This window comes from Micropterus salmoides, unplaced genomic scaffold (assembly GCF_014851395.1).
Source record: "Micropterus salmoides isolate LMB-PRFRI ecotype aquatic unplaced genomic scaffold, ASM1485139v1 Ms_hic_scaffold_2, whole genome shotgun sequence".
In the NCBI taxonomy this organism is placed as follows: domain Eukaryota; kingdom Metazoa; phylum Chordata; class Actinopteri; order Centrarchiformes; family Centrarchidae; genus Micropterus; species Micropterus salmoides.
Window position 1 is genome coordinate 43,520,811 of NW_024041150.1, and position 17,935 is coordinate 43,538,745.

Genomic DNA, 17,935 nt, shown 5'->3' on the forward strand with positions numbered 1-17,935 from the left:
GAGTAGAAACTAACATGCCAACAGACTGCTGCTGTTTTGTTCATGTATATCTGAAGACACTGAAGTTTAAATCAAAAGCAAATTGAAAGTTCAGATCAATCTTCTGTTTCTGTCTGGCTGAACTCAACACTCTGCATGAAACATTATCTCCATCTGCTGCAGTGCAAAGATGCACATTGAGTAGTGGTGGCTGTCTGCTTTGTGCTTGTGGTTGTGGACACGATGATGGTTTACATGACAAAAGTCCAGAGCAGTATTTTCCTTTTTCTTCCTCTGATGATCACAGAGTCTCTACACAGCAGCTGCATGTGAACTCCTTTTATATCATCAATCCAAGATAAAAACCTTCCTGTTCCTTCAGTCACAGATTGTCTCCTGAGTCTCCACTCGACTGTCATTTAGGATCTCGTGTCTCTCAGAGGAGCCATCTTTGATTATGTTTCCTCCTCCTGATCAATAACTGCTGGATCAGGATATTCTGATCAAACTAGCCATGTTTCCATCCAATTTTCATGTGAAATGTCAACGCTACGTCAGAACTTACTCGGCAAAAGTGTTTCCATCTCCCATTTAGCACATTAACAGTTTTTGGACAAAGGCAAAAACGTTGATGGAAACACGGCTACTGTTTCAGTAAAACCTCTCTTCCTCTAGACTTTGTTGGAGTGATCTGTCTCTCTGATTAATTTATTATTATCTGCTGACTGGTTTTCTCTCAGTATCATCTTTCAGTCCAAGAGTCAGTGTGGCACATGAGAGATACAGAGTGGCATGTAGCTCACTTCTTTTGAAGTTGTGTTTCCTGTTTGCTGTAGAGACACCAGACAACCAGACCAAAGGAAGTTAGTACCATGCTGAAAATGTGACCACAGAAACAAAATCATATATAATATTTAATGCAGACTTTTTGTTTCACCACTCTCCTGCTTCAAAGTCCGGGTTCTGGCCCTCCATTCATTTTAACCACTCCAACCACCATACTCAGTCTTTTCTTTTAAATATCATATACCTACCTTTACCGTCAAAAACTGACGCTACAGGGCTTCCCCCCACTGCGTTGAACTATGATGCTTAAGGGATTTTGCGTTACAAACTGACGACGATGGGTCTTGGCCATGCGTCCACATGTGACGAGTCGGGGAGTGAGAACGGTTTGACCGGAGACAGCGCTCAACCCGTCTGTTCTTTGGACCCCCACCCAGTTAACATATTCCAGTGATCTGGTCTGGACCTGCTCAGCCCCTCTGTCACACAGTGTGCCTGCCTGCTATGCTTAGTTTAGCTCCCTGTGAGATTTGTTTATCGGTCAGTTCAGTATCAGGTGTTTAGTCTGTTGTGTTTTGGTAATTTCCTTATTTCTGATCTGTTCCAGGTTTAGTGTAGTCCTGTTTCCTGGTTGGTCCTGTCTCTATTCCCTACCTCGTTCTGCTTAGCAGTTGGTTCATGTTTTCTGTTTTGGGGTTTTGTTCCTTGACTTGTGTTTCTTCTGTTTAGCCTTGTTTATTCCATTGTTCATTTGCATGTTCTGTTTAGTTCACGTAGTACCTGTCTGTCTCGTACCTTAGGTTTAGTCATGCATTTTAGTTCTGTGTCCTAGTTAATGTCTTTGTATTTACTCCTAGTTCTGTGTTCTGTTTGATCCTAGTTCAGTCTGTTTTCCCTGTTACGTTTGTAGTCTTTCTCTATGGTTATTTCTGTGCTCCAGTTCCAGTTTGTATTCTGCGTTTTGGTTTGGTCCTGGTCTATTGTTGCCTTCTTTCCTTCCTAGTTTATTTTGAAGTAGTCAGTGTCTGGTGTTCGTGTCTGTTTGCTTGTTCCTGTTTCTCATTAGTCCCTCATGTCTTTCACCTGTGTTGCTCCCACCTGCTCATTGCTGTTTCGGTCATTGTCATGTGTAGTGTGACATGTGTTCTGCCTGTTTGCCAGTCTCTGCAACCTGTAAGCTGCATCACTTGTTTTTGTTGGATTAAAATCCCTGAACTTGAAGTCGGCTCTCTAGTGTCTTGCGTTTCCCCTGTTTTCACTCATCTGAATCCTGACACTCTCACCCTCTGGACTCTCTCTCCCTCCTGCTCTACACTGCAGCCACCAACATTAGTCCAGCACTTGGGACTACCAGCCTAGCCGCAAGAAAAGTTAAACACAACATTTTGGTAATAATAACATGCTTTTTTAGTTTAGCCTACATTATGTGAATCAAGAAATGGAGTGCTCTCTCTCCTTTTCTCTCACACACACAGTCAGTGACCGCTGTTCCATTATCTCTCCCCCTTCGATTGTTCACTCTAGACTTTGGAGTGATCGGTCTTTCTGATTCGAGTGTGGGAAGCTTATCTCATCATTTATTATTATCTGCTGACTGTTTCTCTCAGTATCATGTTGATATCTGTCAGTTCAGTCGAGTTTATTGAATAAAAAAAAAGAGTCAGTGTAGCGTGCGAGAGAAACCGAGTGGCATGTAGCTCACTTCTTCTGTAACGTGTTTCCTGTTTGCCACAGACACCACAGAACCAGACCAGAGGAAGTCAGCTAGTTGCTGAAGATGCTGAGCTCAGTGGGAAACAAAGTTATATAGATACGATTCCGATGTTCGGTTCATGTTGCATGAGAAGGTTTGCTGCTATGAAGCACAAGGTCGATTGTGCCCATTCTCAAGTGTGACAATAAAAGAAGAGAGAAGAAACAGTTTAAGTCTCGTGTGACGTCTGCTGAAGTTTTTAATATCTGTTTATTTAAATATTGATCACCTCTTGTTTGTCTCTCCTGTTGTCACATTTAAGTTTCAGAGCTCAGCACCTGATTATCTGAACAATATGAATGTGATGTTAAAACTTGACAGGCTGGTTCCTGATGAGCCTGTAACACAGAAAACACATTTATTATTATTCAACATGATGTCTGTCTGTTGGCAACATGTTGATCACAACACTCATCATTCTAAATGTGACCAGTTTTATCTGCTGTACTTCAGTTTGAACGCTATACATTGTTTTCTCTTCCTGCTGATAAAACCAAAACAAAGAAACAGCAGATCTGAGTCACAGTAATTCAGTTTAGACTCCACATAAGCTCAAATTAAAAATTTACTTTTTAGCTGCAGTCTGACACTCAGAAACTCCTCATTTCTTATCTCCTGTCACTGTGACCATTTTAGACTGAACCTTTAGATGTGAAGCAGCAGCTGCAGAAATCAGCTGTAGGATCTTTGTTCATCACATTACAGACATTATTATGTGAACTGCATGAAGGCGTGTCTGCTGTCGTTACAACATTTGTCCTCTGCCAGTGCCTCTGACTCCCTGGCCTTCATGGGAAAGAAGGCCTGGAGAGTCATAGTCCCAGAGTCCTTGTTAGAGGGGTCGGGCAGGGAGACGGTCAGGCCAGGCGGATGGCTAGCCGCTGGAGCGCTAGTAGGCCGGGGAACAGACGGCCTGGAGCTAGCAGCGCTAGCCGAGCTGGAGACCGACAGATCAGGCTTGTGGCTAGCAGCGCTAGCGGGCCAAGGAAAAGGCTGGGGGGCTAGCGGGCCAAGGAAAAGGCTGGGGGGCTAGCAGGCCAAGGAAAAAGGCTGGGGGCTAGCAGCGCTAGCAGGCCGGGGAACAGGCAGTGGGTTAGCTGCAGGGTAGCCAGTGTTCAAAAAACTTTTTGCCCACCTAGGCAACAGACGCCGCAACCATGGCTTTGCGGCCGCCTCCCGGTGGGCCCTGGTGAGAGCGGCTTGCCCCGGATTTGCGGCTTGACACAAACTGCCAGATGGTCCGCGATTCGGCCAAGACATCCAGGAACCTCTCTCTTTCCATTTTTGCGTCCGCTGGGTCCATGTATGTTCCGGTCATTCTGTTACGGTAAGTGGTGGTAAGGCAGGTTGGAGGACCCAAACGCAGGACGCAAGGCAGAGGAGGTACAGTTGAATGGGGTTTAATACAAACTAAAGGCGAGCACACTTACAAGCAGAGTGGCTGATCAACAGAGTCCAAAAACGGGTTATCCAAACAGGTGAAAATCTGACATGAGCAGGGAAACAGAGAGACACGACGAGGAAGACAGGCAACAAGACTTAACACTGGGAAATCCACACACAGAAGGTAACACAAACAACGACCGGACAAGGGCTGAACAGAAAGACCACACATATATATACCAGAGATGACGAGCAGGGCAGGAGCAACACAGGTGACAGACATGAGACTAACGAGGGAGGCAGAGAGACAGCAGAGAGACAGTCAGGCAGAGGGATACTGGAGGGAATAGACATGACACAGGTTACTGAACACATAACAGATCAGAGGAATAAATATAAATGAATCAAGAAACAAGCACCAACACCAACAAGGAACACAGACCGAAGCAAAGTAAAACACTGAACTGGAAACTAAGGTATCAAGAAGACAGACATGAGTGAACCCCAAAACACAACAGACTATATAACTGATACTGGACACAGGACAGAACCCAAAACACTAAGACATAAACCGAGACACAGAACGAGGAGCTGAGACGACACAGAATACAGAGCAGACTAAACTAAAATAATGCAGACGAGGAACAAGAAGTAAATACTAACATTACCGAGGTACAGGACTGGGAACAAAGACAGAGAACTAAAACACAGGACGAAGAGCTAAGATAAAAGACGAGACATAAACAGCAGGATTAAAAAGTTTACAAATAGGCTTACATCAAAATTGATCCAACAACATTAGGCTACTATTTTGTTTACAACCGGGACGGGAACAACAGACCCTTCAATTTAGTCATCTGCGGATGGAGCATGAGGCTCAATTTACTGGCCACAGACAAGCTTCTGCTCATGGATTTGAGTAAGCGTTCAGCAGGTAAACTTAGAAATGTCAGTTTATGATTATTTAGCCATAAACTGTGTGCATTAGCCTACTCCGACTGCAGTAGACCTAGAGTTCTTGCGTTGACATTAGCATTTTCTTCACACAACGGACCCCCAACTTTGCTTCTCTGGACTATATAATCTGTTTGCACCTTTTACACAGGACCTGATATTACCAACGACAGGATTGGGGTAAGGGGGCGGAGAGGTGACAGCTGCAAACTGGCCTTTTTTTTTCGAGGCGATGCACAAAGCACTGGGGCAGAGGGACTCCATCAGGCCTCTGAATATTATCGCCACAGCTGTTGACTCAGATGCTGCAGAGGATCCTGATGAGGTGGCCAGTACCTCTGCTCCAGGGCCATCCACTACCCAGTGCCTGCCTGAGGGTTTCAAAAGGCCCTAACCCAAAAAAAGAAATGAGGTCCTGGAGTAATTAAAGGAGTACACTACAAGGCAGGAAAAGAGGCAGAGGGAGCTGGATGAAAAGGAAGAAGAGACAAAAGAAAAAGCAGGACCAAATGGACAAAGCTGGTATTAAATGTAAACTAAAGGGGACTTGACTCAGCTCAAAGTAAAATATTCATAATCTGGCATAATCATGATCCCTCAAGAGGGCCTGAAGGTGATCGGGTGCCAACATGCGGACACACAGCACGTCCCTGAAGTGGGCCCCACTCCTCTCCTGGATGGCATGCTCGTCAAGTGGAGCAGGGGGTTCTTCAGGCTGGAGTTCTGGCTCTTCCAAGATGTCTCCACGTGTAAGGCAGACATTGTGGAGGAACAAGCAGGCCAGGGCCACTTCTGAGCAGAATTTTGGCTTAACCTCCAGTGCCTTGAATAAGGTGACCCGCCAACGTGCCTTTATGACCCCAAATGCCCTCTCGATGATGGAACGGGCCTTGCCATGCTTTGCATTAAAGTGTTCCTGCATCCTCCCTTGTACTGGTGTCTGAAAGGGCTTATTATGGAAATTGGAAGCTCAAGACAAGGGTAGCCTCCATCTCCCAAGAGAGAAAATCCAGGTGGGGGGTACAGGGAATGGACATAAACAGGACTGTTTCTTAAAATCCGTGTGTCATGTACTGAACCTCCATTAACCAACAAAAATGTCCTGAAAACTCCCAGATGAGTCACAGATGCCTTGAAGTTGAATGCAGTGAAATTTGTGGTTAAAATAATCCAATTTGTTACGTTTGAGTGGTTTAATGCGTATGTGACAGCCATCTATGCCCCCCACAGCCTTATTAAAGGCCTCATGCTGTGCCAACTCAGTGTTTGGACTAGGGAACAAGATGACCTTAGAGAATCTGTGAATCTCCTTTGCAAATCAACTCGATAAGATACCCCATGGGCCAGCCAATAAACAAAGATAAGGACCTCTAAATTATGTCCCCAGCCATGATCCCTCTCCTGGTGCAACAGATTTAGAAGGCCGTTGAAATGCCTGCCTCGACATCCTAAAGTCGATCCTCATGTCTCGCTCCACATCCATGTAGGTCCTGAGGACCGGCACAGGGGTGTCCAGCCTGGCATATCTGGTGAGATGGTATGCCTACATTCACAAAGAAACACTTCATGATATATAGAACACGTAAAATAAGAGGATCACCTTATTACACACCTAGTTTATTCATTAGGGGGACATTGGGATTGGGCCCAAGGCTATGAAAACGCAGCTTAATGACCAATCAGCTCTCTAGAAAATGACATCACCATCTGTAGAAAATCCCACAGACTGTTTTAGCCTATAGGCTGCTTTATGTTTGTTGCGGTTTAATATGAACCAGGCTATTCATTTTAGGTTAGTATCCACCTTAAAGTCTATCGCACAGACTGTGACTTCATGTCCCGCCGCACCTTTTGCGATGTGGCGCCTTTCAGCCACTATTTGAGCACATTTTATGGCATGAATGGATTTTTCGTTTCGTTGCTTTATGAAGTTAATTTAGATCAATGTTTGGAACACGTTTGAGTGTGTTAAATAAATTAATCTCATTTTTGAAGTGAGCTGGAACGACCAATTATTCAGTGCCGAGTCTTTTAATGTGGACACCAGCCGAGCTGAAAGAGGCTGATATTTTCATACAGCTCATAAGAACACTTCAAATCAACGCAGCTGCAGCTGTGCAACTTACGACTATGTCGTATTTCTATAGTGTCATAGTTTGTTCTTCCTCTGTAAAATATGACGCTCTGATGCCAGTAGACTTGCAAGTCTGTGATTGGTCATCTGCTGCTAACACCGCCTCTTAAATGTGAACGCGCTCCTGGCTACATTAGGAAACCCTGGGTTGATTTACTGAGTTGATAACCAGCTTTGTGGGACCGCTTATGTAGATCGTAATTATTAGTGTCAGTGAAGCCAGATAACGGAAATATATCCTTGGTGTGTTGAACATGGTTGAACTCGCTTCGTGGTGCAGCCCCGGCAGTAAATAAAAACTAACCCCATAGTTTCCACGTGTTAACGCGGTGCACAAATTAAAGTCCAATATGCAACACAAGCTGCAGTGAGCTGTTACTGTGAGTGAATTAAAGACAATAATGATTCTAATGAGTGGTTTTATTTAAAGTGTGGAAGAGGGACGGCTGTCACAGACTGAGTCGTGCCACTCAGGCTGAAAGGGAACAAGAACAAACAGACTTTAGATCATCAAACATTCTGTCACACATCCAGAGAAGAAGCACAATGAAGCTCTTCATTACTTTCCTGTAACGGAAAATGAAACAAGTCCTTTCACAAGTATCTCAGAGTGGAAAGCTACTAAAAGAGACAAAAGGTAGCCTATCTTTTAGTGAAGGTGGAGCAGTTATTGTAACATAAACTCAGTCCTGCTGATGTTTCAGGTCTGCAGACAAAAGGAGAAAGTTCTCGGCTCTTCCAGTGGTTCTTTAACTTGATGATCATCTTTTCAAAAAATATAGTTACACAAGAACATGATTTGTTTTCTATTAACTTTATGAAAACAAGCAGCGCTGTAGCTCATGTTTCACCATCATGGTCCTAGCCTGACCCCTAGTGACCATTTCAGACAACTGCACCTACAGGTTTGTTCAGAAAAGGTGTTCTGATAATTAATTTGATGTAGTTTTATCCTGGAAATAGAGCTGGTGACTTTTAACTGTGTTCAGGATAATTACAAGTTATTTACTTGATGACATACCTACCTCAGTGCACTCTGCTTGTGCGATTGTTGCACATGAACATGTGTTTTGGGGGATTTATAGGTTTTGGAGGGGGGCCTGAAGGGAGGGGTTGGGTACTTTTAAAATGTAGCTGACTCTTGCTTGTTTCTCGGATGTTGCCGACCGCAGCTGTCATAGATAAAGACACTACTCTGAACATGTATTCTGATAATTCACCGTTGGGAATAAACTAGGAGTTAGAAATACGCTTCAGTTGTGTAGTTGGAGGTCAGGTCAGCTTAGATTCAACAGGCAGCTGCTCCTCAGCCAGACATCCATCACAGCATTCACCTGAGCAAAGTAGTTGAGGTCTACAGGGCCTCCTGAAGTGCTGACACGACGTTCACCAACGCCGCACGCCATGTAGCTCCAATCATACTGTCACCACCTTCACGCTCAGCAAGTAGCTGGTTGTCCTCCTCCTACAAGACGGCCCCTTCCAGGTCAACGCCAACCCGACACATGTTGTGTAGAAGTAATAAAAGTGTTTTTTGGATTAGGATCCCAATGAGCTAAATCACTGCAGAAACACGGGGGACAAAAATGGTTCTGGACTTAAAGTGCTTCTTAAAAGATGCACCTGAAGTGTGTTTTCACCCTCCACGACACCTCGCTGTTTTGAACAGTAGTTTAGTTTTAACTCCGTGTTTCACGAGTCTCACTGTTCATTATTAAGTCATCTAGTTACTGTTACCACTGTTATCATTACTGGTTAGCAGGTGAAAATGTTTATCACGTCTCCAGACTAGTTTTTGCTTTTGGTTACACTGATGACACTACAAAAAAGGGAAAAGGCCAAAAAGCACAACATGACCTTTTAACATGATGTGAAGCAAATTTTTCACAGCACCTTTAGCGCCATAACAGTATATTCTAACTTACATTTATGTCATTTGTTTTCATCAACAGCCATAGTCAACACCAAAGTCCTCCTAAAGGTTCAACTGTTCAACACTTGACAAAGAAACATCAGTTTGTCTCAGTCAGCCATGTTTTTTTTTTTGACTTTCGGTGTCAGCGCTTTGAGGTCGGAAGTCAGATATTTCAACTTGGAAAAGTTCAGAGCCGTCAGGAACGCAGCATTGGTTTCTGTGCTGAGTTCACAAGTCTGTGTGACTTTTTGGAGGATCTTTGGAAAACAGAGTTCAGAGACTCACATGAAAAAAGTTCATTTAAGATCACAAATGAACAACTTCTTCTTCTGTTTAGCTGATTGCTCCTGATTGGACAGCATTTTTAGATTAAGTTAACAAACATAAGAAAACTTTATTGACCCCGAAGGGAAATTTGTTTTGCCCTCCGTCTGCAGCTCCTCAAACAAAAATACAACAAAATAAAAAAAATAGAAATCTCTCAACACAAAGTCTCATGCTACACAACACATGCTCTCCTTTACATAGACAGGTCCTATATAATATGACATTATGCCTTCTCACAGGATGGCTGCATTAGTGGCACAATGCATAGCCTGCACTGCACAACTACATATTGTCCAACCTTTGACCAACATCAGCGTTACATGCTAGTGTCTATAAGCTTAATAGACGTCGGCACAAATTAGTGTTTCTATTGGTTCAACTTGCACTTGTGAACCCTGAATCTTCTGCCAGAGGGTAACAGCTGAAATTCTGGGTGAGATATGTGGATTGGATCAGACACTATTTTTTGCGGAAGTCAGAAACTAAAATACCAGTTGAGACTAAAAGAGTCAACATGTCTCAGTTTCTGGATGAGCATGTGAGGCTGCAGAGTGTTAAAAGCTGAAAGCTAAAATCAACAAACAAAATACCCACTAAGCCTCTTCAAGGTGTTTACTGACCAGATGTGAAAAGCTGTTAATGCTGTCATCTGTGCCACGTCTCTGCTTCCAAACAAACTGAAAGGGATCTGAAAGCTCACCAACATCTTGCTTAAGAAACGACACCATTATCCTCTCAAGACATTTCATGACAACAGAGGTCAGAGCCACAGGCCTGAAATCATTATTCACCTTTGGGTAAGGTTTTTTAGTTACAGGTGTAATTACTGATTTCTTCCACAAGGTGGGGATGGTGTGAGTCTGCTGAGTTTTCAAAGATGGGGCTCTGTGCAGCTGTCTGCTCCTCTGCTCATGTCTTCAGGAGGAATGCAGATAATCCATCAGGCCCTGTGGCTTTCTTGCTACATCAGCCTTTAAAAACTGATCTGACCTCCATCTTTGAGCTGGTTCGTATTAGTGTTACCTTCACATGTCCCATAGTTTATTTTACATTAATTTCTGTAAACCTTTGTTCAATTAATAATTTATGTCTCCTCCTGGCTTCTCTGACCAAGTTATTAAGCTCTATTGTCACAATTTTCAGTTAAACCTGGTTCTTAAAGGCCAATGTCTTGCCGTTGATACAGTCTTTAACATCCCTAGTTATGAACGGTTTATTGTTCGGATATACAGTTATTTCTTTCTGAGCTATAACATTGTATGTAATCCGTAACAGTCTCAGTAACATTTTCCACATATACTTCATGGAAGATGCTCCATTCAGTAGAAAGAACACATCCTTTAAGGGACTCTATGCTCTCACTAGTCCAGACCTCTACAGTCTTTGTTTGTGGTTCACTGCTGTATAAAGCTGCTTGCACGCTGCCCAGACAGCACCCAACTAACACCAACATTAAAGTAAAGTTGTCAGTGGTTGGTTTCAATCTTTAGAAAGTTCAGATAACTAACTGTCAGTCCCACACTGAGCAGACAGGAACTGACCAGACAGACTTTTGTTGCCTATTTTTCTTATTTAGGCTTGTGAAACCTTAAAATAATAACTCCAGGCTTTTTATTCATCTTAACTCGATCAGCTGACACACCGGACTAACTGCACAGTCAGCGATGGAAAAGAGACGAGCAGCAGCAGTAAAGGAGATTCAAAACAGCCGAAATGATGACGGTAGCCTTAACTCGAGCATTCAGAAATGCACTGCAAGGCAAGCCCCACTGGCCAAACTTCCTTTACTTTGGGAAAGTACTACACCCCAGCAGAGACTCTTTTAGGGTAAAATAAAGTCCCTGGAACTTAATTTAGACCCTCGTCTCTTCGGTGGAAACACAGTGAGTTCCTCCAAAGGTTCCTAGTTCTGGGGTTAAAGTTCCTTGGTGGAAATGCAGCCTAAGCCAATTGATAAAAACATCCAGAAAAGGGTCAAGTTTGGAAATCAGAAATTTATCACGGACTGTATCAAAAGCCTTCGATAACTCTAAAAATTTACCAATTGCAAATATATTACTGTCCAATGCTGTTGATTTTGTTGTTTATAAGTTGTAACAGAGCCATGCATGTTGGGTGTTTTGTCAAAATCCACATTGGTGTTTATACAGGATATTGTTATCATTCAGGTGTTCTTGCAGAACTTTTCCAAAACTTTAGAAAAGCAGGTAAAATAGAAATTGGTCGGCAATTAGTGAAAATCCACTTCCTTTAATAACGATATGACCTTTGTAACTTTCAGATTATGGTGACACTTTTACTTGTGCAAATACAAGAATCAAAAATTACTATAGACTTTATTTTACAAATGTTTATTGAACGCATAAAAGTGAATCTAGAAATATAGATTTGAATAAATACCATAAGACACAAAACATTAAATATAACAAACAAATAATAAGAAATTTGTTACATAATAATGTTTGATGCCAGGAGTGATACTTAAAATGAATATGAGAAAATACTCCGACTGTTAAAAGTAACTCAATTCTTAGAAGTATTAAATGCTGGAAAGAATATTAGATTAGTTTTGATAGACAATAATAAATGCTAGTTATTAGAGACAGACTGAGCAGATGACCTAAAATGTTCTCAGATGAGTTGAATACCAAACACAGAACAATCAATCATTCAGTAACAGATTGCATAAACCTCTGGGACTCCCTGTCCCAATAAGCCCGTATTTTCCACACGCTAAACTCTGTTCCTGGACTCTTGCAGGTAAACAAAAGAAATAACCCTTCAACACAAATCCCCTGCATTACATGAGATACATGAAGGGTTTAGAGATCCTCATGTTTAGTACGTCTGACCTTCCAATTATCAACATCTCTTTAAAGGAACAGTTCAGTGTTTTGGAAAGATTGATCTGGAGTTAGGTTGTGCTTAGCTTAGCTTAGCATAAAGACTGGAAGCAGGGGGAAACAGCTAGCCTAGCTCTGTCCAAAGTTCATAAAGAAAGAGCAGCTCTCGTCCTGTGTGGTCAGTCGCCTATTTGTTCATAACTGACGTCACCAGTTCCTCTCACTGCTGAGTAGACTGCAACGGAAAAACACTCTGGAAAATAAAACAGATAAACATTACATTACTTCAGGTTGGGGAGACCAGAGATCAGGAACAAGTTATGAATCGCTTGATTCACTCTGCACATGCTCAGTTTAGTCCTTATTCCACAAGGTAAAATGTATCACCCTGTGGCGGCACCACTGTTGAGAAGTTACTCAAAACCTCTAAGAAGTTACTAGTTACTCATTACTACTCAAAAAAGCAATAACATTACTTTACTTATTACTCAGTGATAAAAGTAGCCAGTTACGTTACTCAATATGTTCCTATATTACTTTACTTCACTACTATATCTGTTTTGGTCAGGGGCATAGGTGTAGACGGTGCCGCTGCACTAGGGTCCTTTACAGGAGCGGCCCCGCCAAGTTACGAGCTGGTCTTTGTCACTTACATGGAAAAAATGCATCAAATTTCATTCATTCATCACACACATTTCACCTTAATGTATTATATCTAAGATGATCAAGTGCTATATTACATTCATGTGAGCATTTCCCCTTTTGCAGTTGTCTGACACCACAGACGTGTGTGTGTAAAACTGCTGACTGCAATCAGTAGTTTTACACACAGACGTCTATAGCAAGCAGTAGGCTTTATAAGGTACACGGTGAAATATAAAAGAAATAGATTCCACAGATTCAACAGAATGAATTTAGTCTTATTGTCTTTGGCCCACATATGCAGTGATGATTGCTGGGTAATATGTATGTGGCTGCCCAATCTTAAGTTTCTATATGATCTTGTGACAAGACTCCAGAAATCAGGTGAAACACAAAATCTGACCAGTAGACTAGCAGAGCACACATGCAAGCTAGAAGTGATGCTATTCACACATAAAAGTAGTTTCAAGAGGAGACAGGAGAGAAAAGAACAGGAGGAGAGGGTCGCAAATGACATTGTTTTGGCTTGCCGCTGTTTTAAAGGCTGATATCAGTTCGGGGACAGGTCACCGCTGAGTAGGACTACCTGTTTAATTGTGTGCTTGTGCATGTGGGTGTTAAACTGCGCTGTAGCTGGCCTGTTTTCAGGACATGGCGTTCATCATGAGTAGGCCACTTTTCCTTCTTATTCACCACCATAATGTCTTTCCTCTCTGTCGAAGAGGAATGTGGTTGCCGTGATTCGGGAAATTAATGTACTGAAATTGCCCGTAAGTCTGCCTCATTTCAGCTCACTGCACACCTCCCCTGCACTCGGCCGTTTGTAGTGACGTTTCAGTAACAGCTGTTACAAGTGCTGTTAGTATTTTTACTGCTGCTGCTGGTATATTAACTGCTAGTGTTGGCGCTACCTGCAACACATGTAATAATACTACTGCTGTACTAATATTTCATTATTCTTCATGTAGAATATAATATAATGAGTTGTGTTATAGACTCTGTAAAAGGCAGCAGGTTTGACAGTTTTCTTCTTCTTACTACTGTGAAAGGTGAAAGACCAAATATAACTGGAGGGTATTTATCTGAAACAGGGAACTAGACAACAAAATAAGTTCACACATTTCAGCACAAAAATAGACAAACACATCCCATCAGCTTAAACAGATCAACTATAGTGAGAAACGACACCAGCGTCAGACCTCAGCTCACTGGAGTCAACAGGAGGAAGTTGCTGCTGTGGTTTAGATGCAGAGCACAACCAAGTGTCTTTGGTCTGCTGGGTCCATCTTCTCTTTAATTTAAAATAATTTAAGCACTTAATAAACCTATAATTTACATTTAAACAAGCCGATCAATAATGTTTGAGTGAGACCCAACAGTAAAACTGTTAATCAATTGTATGTGAGATCTGTAAATCTGCACATTTATAATTCGTGTGTCATCATTCAAGTGTTTTTAAAGAAAGCAGTAAACTGGACGACCACAGAGCTGTTAGCTTCTGTTAGCAGATTCATCGCAGGGCACAAAACCAACATTATCATTAACCTAAACAGAGAACAACGCAGTCTGAAACCTTTATGGGCTAAAAAACATTGATTTTACATTTGATTTTTTTGATAACATTTATATCATCTCCTCATTTCAGAAAAATGTCCTCACAAGGTCTAAAATTCAACTTGGTCCTCACACATAAGAATAAGAACGCACACTCACTGTCCCTGAAAACCAGAATCAATAAAACATTGTTACCTTTGCTGCGTCTGATTGGCTGCTGTAGGTCTGTGATGTCATCATCCCCAGCTTCTTCTTCAGCGGCTGAATGAACCAAAATGAGCAAAATTTAAATCAATGAAGATCATGTGATTCGATCAAAAGCTCCACAGCTCACTAAATGGACCCTGTGGTGAGATTGTTTTATTAACAGTAGCAATGTGATTTATGAGAATCCTGATGGACGTCTGACTTAAAGAAACAGTTTGTAACTTGTTATTATTTGTACGTCCAGAAGTGTTAATAGAAACTTTAAATGTGAACTGCATCACATGGAGTCTGTACTAACCTTTAGGTTTCCTGTGGAGGCATCGTCTCACCAGTAGAACCAGAAGAACCAGAACAGAGAAAGATAGAGCGGCCAACCACAATACAGAGGGAGAAGTAGAGGAGGAACCATGAGGAGAGGTGGTTGGAGGAGGAATTGCAGTGGTGGGTTTCACTAAATTGAACAATAATTATAATTAAAGACAGAAAATAAAATAAATGGATAATTTATGAACAGCATGCTAAGAAAGACACAGCAGTAAATTCATAATGTCAGTCTGGTTTAGAGTTAAAAAGATCACACATCAAACGGTGGGTTGAACTCTGACAGATTTCACTCTTTTTTCTTTGCAGATTGCAAAGTTAGAAATGTTGTCACATCATGAATCATCTCTGCTGTCCTGAAACCTGCTGAACTCAATGTAGAAAACAAAACAAGGTCAGTTTGAGAATTATCTTTGAGCTCCTCACCTGTGACAGAGATCCAGCTGGATGGAGACTCTCCACGACCTCTGATGTTACACTTGTAGAGGCCTTCATCAGACTTGTTAACATGGTGGATGGTCATGTGACCTGTAGGCTCAGTCCTGATGAGGGAGCCATCTTTATAGAAACCAGCTGGGAGGTTGGAGGGAGGGGTCTTGTTTTACAGTGCAGAGTGACATCATGTCCCTCCATCACAGGGAGGACAGGACTCTGCAGGATCACTGGTCCACCTCAACACAGAGACAAACTACAGCATTTCATCATTTACACACAGCTTCATCAACACTAACTCCACAGTCTGATCTTACCAGTGACAGTGATGTGATGGTGTTACTGGTTGCTCCCTCTCTGGACTCACACCAGTAAACTCCGCTGTCCCATGGGGTGATGTAGCTGATGTTGCAGGAAGAACCAGCTGATCTTCCCCAGCAGCTCCACACTGAGTCATCTGTCGTTTGGTTGTGTTCCTCCTCAGCGTCCATCCAGCAGAGCTGTCGTCCTCCTCACAGCTCAGAGAGACAGACTCTCCTTCAAACAGCTGAGAGCTGCTGGGACTCACAGTCAGAGAGGCTGGAGGGATATCGTTACATTTTTAGCTAAATGACCAGATGTCTCACAGTGAAAGCTTGACACTTGTTTGGGAACGACAGGAAATGCTAAACTAATCAGCACAATGTGGTTACTAACACACTGGGCAACAGTACTTTCCCCCCATGGCTCGGACATCAACAGCACAGTTGGTTTGAAGTAATTAGCTGGGGGAAACAGACCAGTCTTTTTTATTATTATTTCCAACCAGCCCAAAGAAGTTAGTTATTCAAGCATTTGTTAATCATCAAAAACAATAAAGGAAATATTCAATTTATCATTTATTTCAATTATATTGCAGGACAGAATTCAGGGAGGAATTTATAATGATTGATTGATGAATAAAAGTTTGCAACTGCATTATGAAGAAAGATTCACAAAACATTTTATTTTGTTAAACTGATTCATGCATGCCGTGTATTTTTTTATTTATTTAAGGTGCCCTTCCAGTCAAGAAAATGGGATGCAGCCATGTAGGCAGCCCTACATGCTGGAAAATGAGTTGACTCTAAAAGCGTGTTTTTATCACAGAGGTGTAATAGTTAGTAGTCTTTAATCTTTTTGATTATAAATGTATCACTGCTTTCTGTGCACTGGTGCTCCAACACATGAAGCTTTTTTGGCCCTCAGCACCTGACTTCCCACAGTTATGTCTCACACAGTTTTGGTGGTTAAGTTTTGATTTTTTTCACTTTTGAAAATTTTTACGCATAATGAAAGTTGGATTCTTGGATTTTTACTTTAACATAATGAAGTGACAAAATTCATCCTTCAAAATTTACACTATGAACCAATTACAGTTTCCAAGACTTTTGTGCATTTGAATTATGGATTGTGGATCAAATCTGATTGAACTTGTATCCTGTCAACTTGTCCTTGTTTTTAGAGACTTTCTTTCTTTTTGGTAGCTTCAAGTCTGTTTTTGTGTAGTGGTTGTAAATAATCTTGGTATTTGTTAGTTAGTGTAAAAACTTCTCTCTTTTTGTGTTTGTGTCCAACACTTTACAGAACACACATTTTGTATTAGTTTTAACCAGAAAGTGTTATGCGAACAGCTTTTGACTGTCAGAGTTCACTCACCTCCGCTGGTCCTGCAGCTCAGCAGAGAGATCAGCACTGAAGAGAAACCAGAGATTTAACATAAAACCAGACCAGACAGAGAACTGGGAAACTTTGAGTTTTACTGCTCCAAAAATACAGCAATATCTTCCCTAAACCCTTAATTAATGTACGGCGTGTTTGTGGATATTAAATGTCTCAATAGTATTATACATAAGAACTTTTCTGAAACACTTTAGTGAAACAAAAATTTAAATAATCATGAATTCTACTTAATTAATAAAGTAACTATTAAAGACGTCTGTTTCAGATTGAATAAAGGAAGAAAAACATTAAATATATCGCAGACTCTGTGATGTCCACTTTGGTGATGCTCTGTTCTGCTTTAGCTCTTTGAGACGTAGCACGTCATTTCATTTCAGTAGCCTCATAATGGTTGCTGCACCTGCTGCGGTGTCCATAGACTTTTTATTTATTGTCAATTGTTTTTTCCTCTTTTCAGGTAAATTCTAAAATGATGCAAAAACTATTCAAATTGCTGAACAATGAATAACTGTTTGATCACCACATTAGTGAGTTTCTAGTTTTTGCTACTTTCCCCTGTGTGATCAATCAATTCTAACGGTGAATAATAACAGTTTACAGTTATTTCAGTTTTGGCAGATTGTACTTACAGAGCAGAAAAGATGTCTGTTCCATTGCACCACCACTCAGTCCGTCCAGTTAAACTCTCTTCCTTCCTCTTTGAAGGGGAGGGTAGTGACGGTTTCTCTCCTTCATTTATAAAATTGGTCATGTGGTTTGTCTTCTTCACACTAGAGCTTATCAGGAGACACGGGGCCCTACACAGAGAGTTTAATCACATGCAGGAAGTGACAGCGCTGCAGGCTTAACATGAAGGTGTGCTGATCTGAGATCACTAAGAGACAGATTCATTAGAGAGAAGGATGTAAAGTTCCTCAATGGAGATTATCTGTAATATCTGTGTTATGAAGATTTCTCATTTAAATGGACAAACATTTTGTAGAAGTTTAGATCAAACTTCTGTT

General features: G+C 41.6%; 1 long non-coding RNA gene across 1 annotated transcript; it reads right to left on the reverse strand.

Moving 5' to 3' along the window:
• Nucleotides 1-11,952: 11,952 nt before the first annotated feature.
• On the reverse strand, nucleotides 11,953-14,921 carry LOC119911692. Its single transcript, XR_005445976.1, has 3 exons — nucleotides 14,776-14,921; nucleotides 14,466-14,531; nucleotides 11,953-12,327 (listed from the first exon to the last, which is right to left on the reverse strand). It is a non-coding gene; the product is annotated as an uncharacterized LOC119911692 (long non-coding RNA).
• Nucleotides 14,922-17,935: the final 3,014 nt, after the last annotated feature.